Consider the following 17,166-nt stretch of genomic DNA (forward strand, 5'->3'; position numbering starts at 1 on the left):
TCTGGATAAAAGAGCTGATTATTAAGGGGGATGGGAAGGGTGGAGATAAAGGCGGGACAATTAATGAAGTAATCACTATGTGGGAAATGTATATACACAAATAATTGGATTTTCTTGATCAAAGACCCCCATGCCGCCTGGAGACTCCGGTATTGGATGCTGTAGTCATTTGATCCTCTTTTGTAATTAAGGATTTGTAGCAGGACCCTATGTGACAATGTGACATTGTTATCTCTCGAGATCTCCTGGCGAATAGCTATTTGATAACTTCAAGAGGACTAGCTAATGAGAGCAAATCTAGTGACTCAACACAAAGTTCATGTTTCAAAATATAAATAAAATGTTTTTATTATAACAAACAGTTATGGTGTTGATAACTTGTTTCCATGGAACTCAAATACTTTTGATAGTTTATCAAGCAATACATATCAACTGGCGGACCACTGTAAAACATCTCTTTGAACAAGATGACCGTTTATACCCTGGCATGCTTACAGGCATTTCAGTGTCATCCCTTAACTTCTTTCATTCTTTCATAGTTAACCCCAGAAGCCCATTGTGCTGCCATTAGCGTTCTGGTGCTGAAAGTTACTTTTACCCACTGGTGGCAAAATGTACTGTCGGATAATGTGTTGTTGGGCTCCCGAGTGGGGCAGCGGTCTAAGGCACTGCATTCTCAGTGCTTGAGACGTCACGACAGACACCCTGGTTCGAATCCAGGCTGTATCACAACCGACCGTAATTGGAAGTCCCATTTGGCCGGTGTAGGCCGTCGTTGTAAATAAGAATTGGTTCTTAACGAACTTGCCTAGTTAAAAATAATTTGGAAGTGATAGAAGCGGTATCCTAACAACTATATGCCACATAGGCTATTTCCAGTAACTAATTGCAACTGTTGTAACACTAAACGACCATAGTATTGCTGCATGATTAACCATAACCTATTTAGATAGCCCTCCATTGATCCAGCTCAAAGTTGGCAGAGAGTATGATGTCTCTATTGTGTGTTTCCTAAAAAATTGTACCAGTGCAGAGAGGCCTGGGAAGGAAGGAGGAGTTTCCATCCCCAAGAAAGTGGAAACAATTTTGCAACTCCCCGCCCGCATCTCCGCCTCGAGCTTGTTGAACATTCATGCAAGTGGCCAAGCACTTAAGACCACAATGCGCTTCAGAATGAACGAGTGTTTATGAATCAGACCTAAATAAAACAAATAAACAAACTAACGTTTAATATGTTGTTATAAAGGCATATATTTTTCTAATAAGAATTATAATCCATATTATACAATATAAACTACCTTTCTGATCATTATAATTTCAAAACGTTTGTAAAAAAACAAACAAAAAACAGTTGTAGCCTTAGTCATGTTCAACTGTAAAGCCCTGGAAGTTTTCTTCTATATCAACGCATTCATCTTTATCAGGCTTCCCTGAAGAAACAATCACTGTCCTCTCAAATACTTTGGAGCTGCTGATTTTGAATTAGATCTGTTCCTTTGAAGGGATTAATGTTCCCGGTCCTCTCCCACGGCTCTACACACAGCCATGGGGGAAAGGGGGAGTCCTGCTGGGCCGCGCAACAATCCCGTTTCTCTCCAAAGCAATACATAGGCTGCTTGCTTGCCTGTGCCTTTAATACATATTATTTACAACTATGGTCAGTTAATACCAAGTATCACAACCGGTCAATAAGGATCTAATTTCCTATGCGTGTTATTGCCGCATAATAAAAGGTAGTGTATAGCAACCGTTATGCTCCAATAATTTTACCTCTAATCCACTGCGCTCTATGAATTACAAGAGGGGCCGTATATGAGTGGCGCTTGCTAGTATACAGTTAGAACATGGCTTGAGGAATAGCAACTCATTATTGTTTGTCAGAAACATTCCATTTACAAGATTCATATATATTGAATTAGGACTAGAAACATACATTTGTATAACTTTGAATGCATCTTGTAGATTATGTGTGGTAGTCTAACTGGCTGTTCAAACACCAGTCAAAGCTTTGAGTAATGTTGTTTGATTTATTTTACTCACTTTATTAGAACGTTGCACAACAATGTTGATACAAATGAAGACAGTGAGAACGAGTAAATGGTAAAAGCAGCATGCTGCAAGTGCACCAAAAAATACCAACCTGCATGTACTACTGACTACAACTCTGATCTCACATGGGGTGAATGACAATTCTACAATAAATTGCTGTTTGACATTATACTGTTTAGAGTGGAATACATGTTTCAAAAAAAATAACAGCAATTCAAGCCTTTCCACCAAAGGTGACTTATAAACCATTTATCATTACTAGTATGATAAGCCATGCTATTTACACTTTTATATACACTGAACAAAAATATAAACACATGTAAAGTGTTGATCCCATGTTTCATGAGCTGAAATAAAAGATCCCAGAAATGTTCCATATACAAAAAAAATACGTATTTCTCTCAAATATCGTGCACAAATGTGTTTACATCCCTATTAGTGAGCATTTCTCCTTTGCCAAGATAATCCATCCACCTGACAGGTGTGGCATATCAAGATGTTGATTAAAAAGCATTATAATTACACAGGTGCACCTTGTGCTGGGGACAATAAAAGGCCACTCTAAAATGTGCAGTTTTGTCACACAACACAATGCCACAGATGTCTTAAGTTTTGAGGGAGAGTGCAATTGACATGCTGACTGCAGGAATGTCCACCAAAGCTGTTGCCACAGAATTGAATGTTCATTTCCCTACCATAAGCCACCTCCAATGTTGTTTTAGAGAATTTGGCAGTATGTCCAACTGGCCTCACAACCGTAGGCCACATGTAACCACGCCAGCCCAGGACCTCCACATCCGGCTTCTTCACCTGTGACAGCTGATGAAACTGAGGAGTATTTCTGTCTCAAATAAAGCCCTTTTCTGGGGAAAAAACGAATTCTGATTGGTTGGGCCTGACTCCCCAGTGGGTGGGCCTGACTCCCAAATGGGTGGACCTATATAGGCCCACTGATGGCTGCGCCTCTGCCCAGTCATGTGAAATCCATAGATTTGAGCCTAATTTATTTCTTTCAATTGACTGATTTCCTTTTATGAACTGTAATTCAGTAAAATATTTGAAATTGTTGCATGGTGCGTTTATATTTTTGTTCAGTATAAATGTTATGTTTTTGGATAAGTGGATAAGTTTTTGGATATTGATCATAGCCTTCTCAATCACTTTGCTTGGACAAATAATAGAGCTAATCAAAAATAATGAGACGTAAACATGCAATCACTTTAACTCATCTAAAATAAAATATTTTTGATCCACTTACAGGAAACTAAATAATAAACCTGGTCAATAAAACACAGTACAATTCAAGTCTGACCATCAAAATATACAGTTATTTTTGGTTGAGATCAGAGTCAAAGAAGGCAATCTGTAAAACAAAGAGAAACAAAGTCCATTTATAATATATCATTCATTCCTTTTGTATTACTTCAACATAGTTGACTTCAAGTCCAGAGAATTAAACATTGAAATACAGAGGATAACATGTCTCCAATTCCAGGCACAATGGCTTATTCCATCTATATAAAAAGCATTTGACTATTTACGTGCATTATGTTTCATATTTCAGTATCAATTATTTCCCCGAAAATTGCATATGCTGTCTGTGGAGGAAGTGAAAGTGGCGTTGCATCCAGTCTTATAACATTAAATACATTGACAGTGAGAAGTGCAGCTTTGAGGTAGTTGGGGGGCAACGCAACAACATGAACCCTTTTTTTAACTTTTCATATTCTCTGGACAGTTGGAGAGAAAGCAGGTTCCACATCTGTCTCACACAAGAGACATGAGAGAGAGGGGGGCTGAGTGAGAGAGGGAATGGGGGAGCGCGAGAAGAGAGGTGCTCGAGGCTACTGGGTACTTGAGCCGCTATAATGGTGTCTCGTATGAGAAAACATCTGTGAATTTCCTCAGTGATCTACAAGAAAGTAGAACTCAGAGCAGTCACTCAGCAGACCTTTGAAGTTGCTCTCTGACAGAAAGCTGCCATTGTTCACAGCCTCCAACATAGAAGAACTCCAACTTTGGTCTCTCTAATTTTCAAGATTTTTCCCTGCAATGCGATAAAACACATTTTTCTCCCCCAACCTATGAAGGAGGGGATCTCTGCATATTCAAGAGAAAAGCCATGGCAATGTGCAGGCTGGCCCAAAGTCAAGGAAGGAGGGAAAAGTCATTTCACATTCTCTCAGCCCACCCTGTGTGTGGTAATTCAGGCTTCCCACAATAATTCTCAGCGTCAAAACCTGCTCTGCCAGGAAAGATGGGAAACGGACATATCATATCAAGTAATTACGCTGTCGGAGAAGCCCGCCAGGGACAAAAGCACCTGTCGCAGACTAACTAACTGCATGTAAAAGTTCTCACTACTCATGTTCTCTTATTTACATATTCTGTGTTATACTTTACACTACATGACCAAAAGTATGTGGACACCTGCTCGTTGAACATCTCATTTCAAAATCATGGGCATTAATATGGAGTTGGTCCCCCCTTTGCTGCTATAACAGCCTCCACTCTTCCGTGAAGGCTTTTCACTAGATGTTGGAACATTGCTGCGGGGACTTGTTCTATTTAGCCACAAGAGCATTAGTGAGGTTGGGCACTGATGTTGGGCAATTAGGCCTGGCTCGCAGTCGGCATTCCAGTTCATCCCAAAGGTGTTCGATGGGGTTGAAGTCAGGGGTCTGTGCAGGCCAGGCAAGTTCTTCCACACCGATCTCGACAAACCATTTCTGTTTGGACTTCGCTTTGTGCACGGGGGCATTGTTATGCTGAAACACGAAAGGGCCTTCTCCAAACTGTTGCCACAAAGTTGAAAGCACAGAATCTGCTGTAGCGTTAAGATTTCCCTTCACTGGAACTAAGGGGCCTAGCCCGAACCATGAAAAACAGCCTCAGACCATTATTCCTTCTCCACCAAAGTTTACATTTGGCAGTATGCAGTGGGGCAGATAGCTCCAATAACAACTCTTACAGTTGTCTGGGACAGCTCTAGCAGGGCCGAAATTTGACGAACTGACTTTTTGGAAAGGTGGCATCCTATGCTGGTGCCACATTGAAAGTCACTGAGCTCTTCAGTAAGGCCATTCTACTGACAATGTTTGTTTATGGAGATTGCATGGCTGTGTGCTCAATTTTATACACCTATCAGCAACGGGTGTGGTTGAAATAGCCAAATCCACTAATTTGAAGGGGTGTCCACAGACTTTTGCATATATAGTGTATCTTTTTTCATAAGAAATATAAATGTATAATTGTCATGGATGCATGTTAGGGGCCTGGGCCCTACAGTAAAGGAGGTTATTTCATGAAGCTCTACGTGATATGATCCTGTTCCTCTTAGCAGTGGCAGAAAGACAGAGAGACAGAGAGACAGATTTCCCCATTTAGTCTCCCAAACCAAGGCCACAGTGATTCTCACACTGTTACCCGCCCAGCGTTTATTCTATGGCAGCTGGTCCCACCATCTGGGCGAGCAGTGCCGAGGCAAAACAGAACAGGTTACACCTTTGGCCATGCCCAGTCTGCTAGTGCCCCGTTCATTCCACAAACGGAGAGAGGCTAATCAGAATTTCACGCTCTGATTTGTCAAACCTCATTCCAACACCAGAGGCATTCAAACTTTTTAGCTAAACAAATTTCGTAGGACACAGGATGCATGTTGTTTCCTTACGCTGTTCTGTATCTAGTCTTTTGCTAGCTTACTATGTTATTGCATGGGTAAGTAACCTGATTGTTGAATGCTCTTTTCTCAAATACAAAATCTTTGGAGGAAAACCAGTCATTAGCTACCCAAATTACAGGGGAAAAGTTTCAAGGAAATCCCTTCATGCATACATTTTCTCTGCATGCAAATGTGAGCAACTCAACTGTGCATAGAATGCCCTCAACAAATTGCAGGTGTGAGGAAGCTGAAACAAAAGCCACTAACTCTAATGGCATCCCTTGTCATTAAAAGGCCTTTGATGTGCATACTCAACACACTCTTTTATCTCCTTCTTCCTCTATCCCTTTTACTCTCTCTCTCTCTCTCTCTCTCCTCTCTCCCCTGCTCAACCAGTTTCTTTATTAATGCACTTTTTAGGGAATGTTATTTTGCACAGACCCCTCAACACATCTGACATCTGTTTGACGTTCATGCCTGTCCATTTCTTTGGCATCAATCATTAGCTTGCTAAGAGCATCATAGGGTAAGGCCTGTGAGGACAGTCTACTGAGAGTCTCTGCTGAAATTCTTTAATGCAAAGCTGAACACCTGTATCTCAAAAGGACATAAACTGCATTAAAACAGAGTGTGTCTGCAAATACTGCTCAAGAAACATTGATATTCAAAAACTCTCCCTTTGAACTCAAAGGATATAGAAACAGGACAATGTTGCCCTAATTGTGTTCACTCTTTGAAGTAAGACATCACTATTAGGTGAAAAAAGGTAAATGTGCTCCTGTGGAAAATAAAAGCTTTTCATAATTTGTAAAGGCTGGAGCTCGAGATATCAGAAAGAAAGCGGTAGTATGAAATGTGGTTGATATTAATGTTTTTAGGCTGGCTGTAGGTTTAATGAAAACACAGTGTTTGCAGCAACTAGTTAAAATGGCGAGGATAGCATCAGTGGTGATATTAACCACATTAAAGGAGTCCTCTGTTGCCCCAGATTCAGACAGATTTAATGAGGGAAAAACAAGAGGCAGCTGGGGTTTATGAAGAGGTATTAAACAAAACAGGTGACAGGCCTCAATCCTTTACTTAACACACACTGAGATCTGCTCTGTCTGGTTGGTGTCCACCTGTCCGTCCAACACCACTATGACTGCTTTCCCCATCCATACCATCGCAGGCATATTCTAAGCTTAGAACAAACAGTGTAACATTGTTTACCGGATACATAATCAAGTACCCAAGGTTGTTACATCCACAGGTCACCTCCTCTCATATGCGCAGGCAGGCAGTCAGCCAGGGACTTCATTTGGCAGAGAGAGAGAAAGAGGGAAAGTAACACCCACTTACAGCACCATATATCACCATAGTCTAACCTTGTTATTAAAACTAAGTAAGCCTATTTCAAATTCCTTTCCATGGTAAAACAGGGCCAAAATAATCAAGGGAGCATGATCACACTTAATTGATTCACTGTACTTTTAAGACGCACTACAGGGTGCTGTGGTGACCTATTTCAGCCGGCTCTTCAGTGGAACGAAATATCCCCAGTAAGGGAGTAATGCACAAGCAGTATTCTAATTACTGCTGGATCCGCCGCTGTACAACCGGAGGTGAACTAACTGCACAATCGCCAACACCATATTATAGGCCCTTTTTTTCCCTTGCAATTTTGCAATTTCCATATGAATCCCTCTGTGCAGTGTTGAAATGGAAAACACTGCAATAGAATTTACGTACATGTCTTAAATAAATATTTGGTGAGGTTCAATAACTAATATCATCTGTTCATTTTAATGTCACTGTCTGCTGTAAAATTATATCAGAGATTGAGTCTCTTAGTACACTCATATAAATTCTCTTAGTTTGACTTTCTTCAGCCAAAGTTTATATCTCAAAGGGCATTTCATTTATAATCCTCTCTGGTAGAAAAGGTTTACAATTTCAATACAAAAATATGCTTTTAGCTTTGACAGAGGAACTAAACAGATCTTATTGGTCCTTGACATTTGATCTGATTTGGGTATACTCTTTTCTGATGTTGCCCCTAAACAACAGTAGGGCTTTTCCCAATCAAGACTGGATTCTGCCTTATCAACCACCGATAATCTTTCAATTCACTATTTGTATTTATTAAGGATCCCCATTATCTGTTGCCAAGGCAGCAGCTGCTCTTCCTGGAGTCCAGCAACATTAAGGCAGTTATAAACAATTTAAAATATTACATGACATTACATTTCATAACACTTTACCCATAACACTTTACTATCACATATTACAATACAACATCCATGTGTACGTGTGTAGAGTATGTGTCTTATCATGTATATGTGTGTCTGTGCTTGTGTCTCTTCCCAGTCCTCGCTGTTACATAAGGTGTATTTTTATCTTTAAAAAAAAAATCTGATTCTATTGCTTGCATCAGTTACCTGATGTGGAATAGAGTTCCATGTAGTCATGACTCTATGTACTACTGTGCACCTCCCATAGTCTGTTCTGGACTTGGGGATTGTGAAGAGACCTTTGGTGGCATTTCTTGTGGGGTATGCATGGGTATCCGAGTTGTGTGCTGGTAGTTTAAACAGACACCTCGGTGAATTCAGCATGTCAACACTTCTTATAAAAACAAGTAGTGATGAAGTCAATCTCTCCTACACTCTGAGCCATGAGAGATTGACATGTATATTATTAATGTTAGCTCTCCGTGTACATTTAAGGTCCAGCCGTGCTGCCCTGTTCTGAGCCTATTGTAATTTTCTGAGGACTCTCTTTGTGGCACCTGACCACACAACTGAACAGTAGTCCAGGTGCAACAAAACTAGAGCCTGTAGGACCTGCCTTGATGATAATGTTGTTAAAAAGGCAGAGCAGCACTTTATTAAGGACAGACCTTTCCCCATTTTAGCTACTGTTGTATCAACATGTTTTGACCATGACAATTTACAATCCAGGATTACTCCAAGCAGTTTAGTCACCTCAACTTGCTCAATTTGCACATCATTTATTACAAGATTTAGTTGAGGTTTAGGGTTTAGTGAATTATTTGTCACAAATACAATGCTTTTAGTTTATGAAATATTTACGATTAACTTATTCCTTGCCACCCATTCTGAAACTGACTGCAGCTCTTTGTTAAGTGTTGCAGTCATTTCACTGGCTGTAGTAGCTGATGTGTACAGTATTTAGTCATCTACATACATGGACACAAAGCCAGTGGCATGTCATTAGTAAAGATTGAAAAAAGTGAGGGGCCTAGACAGCTGCCCTGAGGAATTCTTGATTCTACCTGGATTATGTTGGAAGCTTCTTTCTGTGTTCTGTTAGACAGGTAACTCTTTATCCACAATATAGCAGGGGGTCTAAAGCCATAACACATACGTTTTTCCATCAGCAGACTATGATCAATGTCAAAAGCCGCACTGAAGTCTAACAAAACAGCTCAGCTCCCAAAATCTTTTTATCATCAATTTCTCTCAGCCAATCATCAGTCATTTGTGTAAGTGCTGTGCTTTTTGAATGTCCTTCCCCATAAGCTTGCTGAAAGTCTGTTGTCAATTTGTTTACAGTAAAATAGCATTGTATCTAGTCAAACACCATTTTTTCCAAAAGTTTACAAAAGGTTGGTATCAGGCTGATTGGTCGGCTATTTGAGCCAGTAAAGGGCGCTTTACTATTCTTGGGTAGCGGAGTTACTTTTGCTTCACTCCAGGCTTGAGGGCACACACTTTCTAGTAGGCTTAGATCAAAGATATGGCAAATAAAATGTACGCAGGTATGAATAACATTATTAGTACATATTAGTACAGTATGTCTCACAATGTGAAAAAAGCCATACAACATGTTAGCTAACCGTTTAAAGTCCCACAAAACCTGAATGCAACTTGATCTAGTCCTGACCCATATTGTAAGTAGTCTTGCTCTCTGATGGCCACTTAGGGCTTCTGAAAACCCAAAGGAATCAGAGTAGAACCTGGACTGACTGTGGCTGGTCCTGCTATCTAGGCAGAGCTCTAATGTGTTTCTCACTGAGTAAAAATAAGGAGGAAGGGATCTTCAGTCACTTTTATTTATTTAACCTTTATTTAACTAGTCATACCCCCCTACTCTTCCTATTAAGATCAAAATCTTGGCTTGGGCCCTGGGGTGTCAACAAAAGGAGATGCAGTAAATGATATGCAAATTAAAACCCCCACTACAAATCAACTTGCCAGCCCCGCATTTCCGACACATCTTAAAAGGAAATTCCTATACTTTGGGGGAAATTCAGAGTTACGACTAGCTCTGTGTGAGTGAAAGACAATTTTTTTGGAGATTCTAGTACACAGCATCAAACTATAGATCACTCTTGGTATAATGATAAAAAAATAACATATTACAATCATTATAGAATAATTCACTGCAAGGGGTTGAATAATTAACTGCAAAGGGTTAAATCATAACATTGACTATTCACATTACAGTATACCTCTATGTTCTCAATACAGCTTTTCAGGGAGAAGACTTGATAACAGAATTGTTACACTTAATTTAGTATACCACAGTGAACAGAGAATTGATACACTGACCTTTACACTATTACTCCTTTCGAACGCTAGCCCTGGTCTGCACAGACTGAGGATGATGGGTAAATGTCTAGTTCTCAGAGTCTGGTTCCATGACAGATTTCCACCCGTACTCTCTAAATAGAGCAGTTTTCCTACAGTATCTACTTTGGCTCAAGCTTGCTGTTAGGGGAGTTTTAGTCGGGGTCTATTGTACAATATTCCGTGACAATGAATCTTTATATAAAAAAAAAGATGTAATTTGTCTTTTCCTCTTCCGCTAAACAGCACTGTGTCATTGTCTTTCCACAAACGTGCATTTGTCATTGACTTTTCATTTATGGATGCAACATCTGTACCATTTGTCATGATTTTGAAAGATAAATATTTCTTTTAACATGAGTCTCTTGTGTGAACCAGATTTTTTTCAAAACAAGCCAGAAGAGGAATGAACGACACCATAACTAATCCCTACATTACTGGAGCCTATCTGACTAAATTGAGAGGTGTGTGGGGGAGGTGTCAATGTACAAGGAACTGCTGATGTAAAACATGGCAGCGGAACTATATTCATGAGAAAAACCTTGATTGTGGAGTTCATGTTCAGCCAAATACACACATACCTGTACATGGGGAGCATCATTAGTCATTCTTAAAAATAATAGACATTTGCTTTGGTCTCTTGTTGTACATCACTGGTACTTGTAATACATGGTGCATATGGAGGAAATGTTCTTTCAGTGTGTGTCTGGCTAGTGCTCTTTGACTCTTACCAGTTGACAGGGGTTGGTTGTAGCTCAGTTCTGACTGAAGACTGGCCCTTTTGACAGGGTGGGAGGGGCCCCAGTTGAGTAGTCTTCCTCAGGGATTGACTCCACCGTTGACAGTCATTTGTAGTATTCACCCTCTCTGTCCAGCACTTTGATTTGGCCAGTGATGTTCAAGATAGGAAGATTATGAGAGGGAAAATGTTAAGACTGCTCTTTTAAAACATTTCAAACAGAAAATGTAGTTAGTTTTATCCCGTTAATAAAAGCAATGATATCTAACATAGATAAGGCAGAGAGGAGTTAAGCCTCTTCTATATGATATTGACTTGGTAGCCTATAAACCTGCTTTACAAATAGTCAAACTGTCAACAATTAAAATTAGCATGCTGACAAAGCCTTAATATGTCGCCCTCTCTAATGACGCAAAGGAGCTCGTAAAAAAACGTGGTTATTTTCAGCTCTCAATTTACATGATAGGAAAACAAAATCCATTCCTGGATTCTACTATTCCACAAAGGGCCTGCTCTGTTTAGAGTTGCTGTAGGAAGGAAAGCAGTTATTTACCCAAGTTTTCTCGGCTTCCTCTTGCTCCCCTGGTAATCCAGATTTCTCTGTGGAAAGGGCCAAGAGCACACAGTCAAAAGATGAGCAGAGAGTCATACATTTTTAATTCAAAGTGATTTTGTGTTGAATGAGAGCAGATGCTGATAGTATCAGAAGTCACAGCATATTTTTTTTTTGTATCAAAGGGCTCAAGTGAGCCTGATGAAGCATGCATCTTGCTCAGCTTTGATAAACCACATCAATTATTCACCGTGAAGGCAGACATCCTGACATGAAAGCAACAGATAAAGAGCATAAGCACATGTTCAAGACAAGAGGCAGAGAAGCGTGGGGGTGGGGCTCGAGGGTCTGGCACAGGTAGATTTAATTGTATTATCATCTGGAACCAAAGTCAGACAAAGGGCTTTATCGCCACTTTCAACTCACATTTAGCTGGTTGTAATAGAGACTGTCTTCAGGGCTGTTCAGCAGTATGGGCTACTGGCCCCGCCGGGGTGGGCTTCGCTGCTGCAGCTTGAGCACTGGACCTGCAACAGAGACAAATCACTCAGACAAATCACTGAGACACAGCACAGAGACATGGCACCCAGTGGGATCCTCTCACAACAACAACAACAACCAAAACAAACAACAACAAAATTCCACACTGATACTCAGTGCTGTAACAGCCCCAATGGATAACCACTACACAATGAGATGCATTCAAATTGCACTGGGCGGCAGGTAGCCTAGTAGTTAGAGAGTTGGACTAGTATCTGAAAGGTTGCAAGATCGAATCCCCAAGCTGACAAGATAGAAATCTGTCGTTCTGCCCCTGAACAAGGCAGATAACCCACTGTTCCTAGGCCGTCATTGAAAATAAGAATTTGTTCTTAACTGACTTGCCTAGTTAAATAAAGGTAAAAAAAAAACACAATGAGGTAATAAAACCTCACAAAAAAAATCATGAAGGCATTAAATGCTATAAGGGACAGAGTGAAAAGCAAATATTCCCACAGTTATGTCAATGGGGTTTATTCCCCTCTATGGGACCCAAGAGGAAAGCCAAGCTCTCAGCGCTAACTGTGGCAATACGGCACCAGCAGATCAATGACTTAAACTCTGAGAGCAGACGTCTGTAGCAATGCCAATTTCATGTTGTTTTCCTTTCATGTTCAAAGCCACATGGTTGTTGTAACTATTCAATATTCATAAACATAATAGATGGAGATACAACATGGTAGGTTTTTTGCAATAGATAATGAGCAGGCTTACATGATCACCTGATTAATCAAACATGAGACAATTTAGATCACAGTAGATCTTTTCTAAAACTGTACATCCAAGTTTCAAGATTTAGCAGTTACAAAAATGCCTTTTAAAACTCAAGACACCTTTACAACGAAGCATCTATTTTTTATGCCAGATAGCGTTTCATCTCCTACCCTACGTTTTGGGTGAGACAGGACATTCCTTCATCATCTCCTATTACTTCAGCTTCCCAACCTTGACTTAAGCTGCATTTACTTTTTTGCAGCTTAACACTACTTTGTACTCACTTTGAACAGACCTCATCACATCTCAATCCTATATATCAAAGCTCAAGAGTTTTTTCCTCCCCTCATTCTGCTTTCTTGATGTTATTCAAACCAGCGTAGATTTACTAAATTCACAGAACTTTGAAAATGCCCATGGAGATGCTGTCATTGTTATATGTCTGCACTACTAACGTGGACATTTTATTTATCAGGAGCAGTCAGAAAGATTTCTTGTCCCAGTGTCAGGGCACACAATGTATTCTATTGTATTCAATGGGAAAAGATGTGTCAAAGGGTTGACCCTTATGTCAATACATTGCGTTCAATGGGAGAAGATGAGTGTTAACAAATTGAGGTTTATGTCAATACATTGCATTCAATGGGAAAAGATGAGTGTCAAAGGGTTGACACTTATGTCAATACCTCCCGGTCAATGGGAAAAGATGAGCATCAACCAATTGATGCTTATGTCAATACATGGCAGTCAATGGGAAACAATGAGTGTCACAGTGTTGATGTTTATGTCAAAACATTGCATTCAATGGGAAAAGATGTGACTCACAGACCCCCCCCCCTCTCTCTCTCCCCCCTCCCTCACTCTCCCCCTTCTCTCGCTCACTCCTTCCCCATTCTCTCTCCCTTCTTCTTTCCCTCCCTCCTCCCCTTCTTCTCATTTATTTCCCTTTCCTTCCTCTCTCCCACCTCCACAGACAATATATTGATATATAAATATGCATCAAGGGCACTGACACAAGTCAATACATTGCATTCAAGGCAAGAAAGTCGGTGATACAGCTACAATGGATAAATTGGTGAAAGACTCAGACAGAGACAGACAGGCAGGCAGACAGGCAGTTTCAAGTAAATTTATTTTTTCCAACCAATATTCTCTTCAGAATTAATTCTCACAAGCCTCTTAGCTTCTAGAACTGCAACACCATTGTGTCCAATTGAGGACAAAACTGCTTTTGGATCTATTGACTTCCAATTTCATATGCCGGGTCATGATGGACCCTGGGTCACAGATATGTACAATTTGGGAAGATTCAACCTTTATAACTCTTCGAAACAGCCCATATGACCCCCAATTAAGTCACTTTCTGTAATCAAAGGAAGCTGAAATACAAAGTATGGCCTCATGGGGACACTCTTTAACAATACCCAGAGTTTCAAGTCTTTACGTTAAGAATTTACCATTTTACAGAGGATGAAAGGCAGAGTTTTTGTGTAACTACAGGGAGAGAATGAGGAACCATGTTGAGGATGAATTAATCCCTTTGCACAATAAGCTGAACCTCAACTCAGGGCATCTCTATAAGCTCATGATGGGTTGTGTGGAAGCGCGGTTAGCTAGCTCAATTGCAGTCCACAGATGCGTCATGGTTATGTGAGGGCTATAGGTAATGCTTTTCTATGGAAGAAAGGCCTTGTTCTCTGTGGGACCAAGTTTCAACTAATTTCACATGGTCAGGTGTAGGCTTGCGTTCATCGGGAGCATCTGTTGAGCGATCCCATACCCAAATTTTGTTTCTAGCCCAACCGTTCTGCCGATGTCATTCAAAAGAACTTTAATTCTAGGTCAGGCTTCAAGTGAGGCCTACCTTTCTACCATATAGTGGGAGGTGGGGTTAATTAAATGTTAATTAGGGTTATTTTTAGGGTTAGTGGACAGAAGTTAGGGTTATGTCTAGGGATGAGCCGAGATGTAGAGATGAAGCGAGGGTTAGGATTGAGGCTAGGTTTAGGATTGAGCCGGATGTGGACATTAATCTGGGTTATGGTTAGGATTAGCGTAAGGGTTGAGCCCGGAGTGGATATGAAGATAGGGTTAGGTTTGATGTAAACTAACGTAGCAGGCGTCCCCACATCCAACACAAAACATCCCGGGGGAAAAGGAAGCTAGGTTGAAGATACTGTATCCCTGAAAACCAGATGTTTCCGTTTTCTTCAAACCCAGAGGAGGGTTGGGCTGAGGTTTAGGGTTGAGCCGGGATGTACACATGAAGCTAGAGTTAGGGTTAGCGTTAGGGTTGGGCCGGGATGTACACATTAAGCTAGAGTTAGGGTTAGGGTTAGGGTTGGGCCGGAAGTGGATATGGAGCTAGGGTTAGTGTTGAGGCTAGGTTTAGGGTTGAGGCGGGATGTTGACATGAAGCTAGAGTTAGGGTTAAGGTTACTACAAGCTCCACTCTGTTGATCTACGTGCGTGCGTGCACGTGGGTGGAGAGGGATTTTTGGAGTAGCGGACCACTTCGGATAACATAATATCCTTAACGGTCCCACTCCCATTCATATTAAAGTCTTTTCATTTTAGTCTTTTCATTTTGTGAAAACAAGGAAGAGTCGCCTGCCCTTGCTAGTAGTAGCTCGCTGGCAGCCTGGCTAGCTGGCTTTAGCCTTGTTAAAAGGATAGCAAGTAAGCTAGCCTTTTTAGCTTCCGACATCTCCATGTGAAATAATCAGACTTATAATGTAAAAATATGCCTGGCAAATATTTGTATATTTACCGGTGTAACCTAAAACATTATCCCAGGTTGATATGTTGCTTGTGTATTCATTCCCATCTAAAAACAGAACGTCATGTCTTGGTCACAGAGAAAAAAAAGCACATGACTAGCTAGTTGACTACGGCAGGTTCTACCATTTCTCAATAGCCTGTAATCACTAGTTATTACTTGTAAACAAAATAACTTTTGGGGTGGATTATCGGGTTTTCTTGCTGTCTTCTCATTTGTTGGGAAAGCAAAAGAAGAGTCTCTTGTCTTGTCTTCCCTTGCTAGCAAGTTGGCTAAATACTGCCAGCTAGCTAGCCTTTAAGCTTCCCACATCGCCATGTGAAATAATCAGATTTATAATTAAATAATACGCCCTGGCAAATATTCTTATACTTGCCGGTGTACTCCCAGTATGACAAACAGGAAGTATCAGTGACAGGCTCAATACAGAAGTGGTCCGATGAAGCAAATGCTAAACTACAGGACTGTTTCGATAGCACAGACTGGAATATATTCTGGGACTCATCCGATGGCATTGAGATGTTAACCACATCAGTAACTGGCTTCATTAATAAGTGCATCAATGAAGTCGTCCCCACAGTGACCGTACGTATATATTCCAATCAGAAGCCATGGATTACAGGCAACATCTGCACTGAGCTAAAGGCTATAGCTGTCGCTTTCAAGAAGCGGGACACTAACCCGGACGCTTATAAGAAATCCCGCTATGCTCTTCGACGAACCATCAAACAGGCAAAGCGACAATACCGGACTAAGATCGAATCCTACTACACCGGCTCTGACACTTATCTGATGTGGCAGGGCTTGTAAACTATCCCGGATTACAAAGGAAACCCAGCCGCGAGCAGACCAGTGACGCGAGCCTACCAGACAAGCTAAATGCCTTCTATGCTCGCTTCGAGGCGAGGAACACTGACATGGCTACGGACATCTGATCACGATCTCCATAGCTGATGTGAGTAAGACCTTTAAACAGGCTAACATTCATAAAGCTGCAGGGCCAGACGGATTACAAGGACGTTTACTCAGAGAATGCACTGACCAGCTGGCAAGTGTCCACTGACATTTTCAACCTCTCCCTAGCCCAGTCTGTAATACCTACAGTACATGTTTCATGCTGACCACCATAGTCCCTGTGCCCAAAAACACCAAGGTAACCTGTCTAAATGACTATTGCCCCATAGCACTCACATCGGTAGACATGAAATTCTTTGAAAAGCTGGTCATGGCTCACATTAACACCATCATCACAGACACCCTGGACCCACTTCAATTTGCATACCGTCTTAACAGATCCACAGAAGACACAATCTCAATTGCGCTCCACACTGTCCTTTACCACTTGGACAAAAGGAACACCTACGTGAGAATACTGTTCATTGACTACAGCTCAGTGTTCAACACCATAGTGCCCTCCAAGCTCATCACTAAGCTAAGGACCCTGGGACTGAACACCTCCCTCTGCAACTGGATTCTGGACTTCCTGACAGGACGCACCCAGGTGGTGAGGGTAGGCAACAACATATCCGCCATGCTGATCCTCAACACGGGGGCCCC

At 41.1% G+C, this 17,166-nt stretch overlaps 1 pseudogene; it reads right to left on the reverse strand.

Moving 5' to 3' along the window:
- Positions 1-10,553: 10,553 nt before the first annotated feature.
- The window catches only part of LOC115156372 (myosin-IIIb-like), a 99,831-nt pseudogene continuing 93,218 nt past the window's right edge, over positions 10,554-17,166 (reverse strand).

This window comes from Salmo trutta, chromosome 20 (assembly GCF_901001165.1).
Source record: "Salmo trutta chromosome 20, fSalTru1.1, whole genome shotgun sequence".
NCBI classification, from domain to species: Eukaryota; Metazoa; Chordata; class Actinopteri; order Salmoniformes; family Salmonidae; genus Salmo; species Salmo trutta.